The following is a 1175-nucleotide window of genomic DNA, read 5'->3' as shown; positions in this document are numbered from 1 at the left end:
ACCAGACCTTGCGCCATCCGACTATCACTTGTTCCGGTCCCTGCAAAACTCCCTCAACGGGAAATCGTTCGCTGATCAGACAGCTGTGAAAACGTACCTCGACCGGTTTTTCGCCTCTAAGCCCCAGACCTTCTATGAGAGCGGAATAATGAAATTGTTGGAAAGATGGCAAGAGGTCATCAACAAAAACGGAGAATATATTATTGATTAAAATTCATCCTTTGTATGAAAAAAACTTGTTTCATTTTAGCCTTCAAAAAGCGAACGAATATATGGATCCACCCAATATTTTCTTTTAATAATAATAAAAAAAATACAATTTTTTGTTCTCTATTCTAAAATATATGCACGCATTTATGCGTGCGTGCGTGCGTGCGTGTGTGTGTGTGTGTGTGTGTGTGTGTGTGTGTGTGTGTGTGTGTGTGTGTGTGTGTGTGTGTGAAAAGAGAGTTGCAATGCGAACATTATTTAGAGTATGGAGAATTTGAAAGGAGGAAGGGAAAATTAAAGTTGCGTAGGATTATATGGTTGGAAGGAAAGAGGATCGATGGGAATGAGGGATGGTATGTGGATAGAAAATAGGCAACCGGATCCCGCGATGCTCATTATTACTCGGTTATTAATGCAAGGGGTAAAATAGAACATATATTCTAATAGTTGATAGACGTTATGAAAGAGGAGAGGAAGGTGACCAGGGGGAAAGTAAGCGATTTGAACATGAGGAATTGAAGGGATGGTATGCGAGACGGGAAGTTCTTCAATCGGGGGTGATGATACCGGAACGGAGGACTGGATGGGAAGAGGTCATCAAAGAAGTCTGGAGACAGATGGGAGACAGGGTAGTAAGATATTTCTAGTGATGGCGATAGAGTAAAAAGTATAGAGTATAAAGAGTTGTAACTGGAGACCGAACGACCGGAGTCTGTTCTTGGACCGATGGCAAAATTAACGAAGATTGCTCTTGCGAGCTTAGTTTTTCGCGATGTTATAGCGGACACAGGCAGAGAATCGGCGCGATTTGTTAGTCCCCGCTAGATGACGGCAACGAGGGGCGGAAGAACTGCGTGAACGCATTAAAAATTTAGTCGTCTTTAAAGTGGGATCAAAAAAAGAAGGGGAGGGATCAACCAATGTACTGTAGCAAAATCAAAACTTACTGCTCGGAGATAGCGATG

Source organism: Trachymyrmex septentrionalis, unplaced genomic scaffold, assembly GCF_001594115.1.
Source record: "Trachymyrmex septentrionalis isolate Tsep2-gDNA-1 unplaced genomic scaffold, Tsep1.0 scaffold139, whole genome shotgun sequence".
Taxonomy (NCBI): Eukaryota; Metazoa; Arthropoda; class Insecta; order Hymenoptera; family Formicidae; genus Trachymyrmex; species Trachymyrmex septentrionalis.
The sequence above is the reverse complement of the archived record's forward strand: the minus strand, read 5'-3'. Positions refer to the sequence as shown.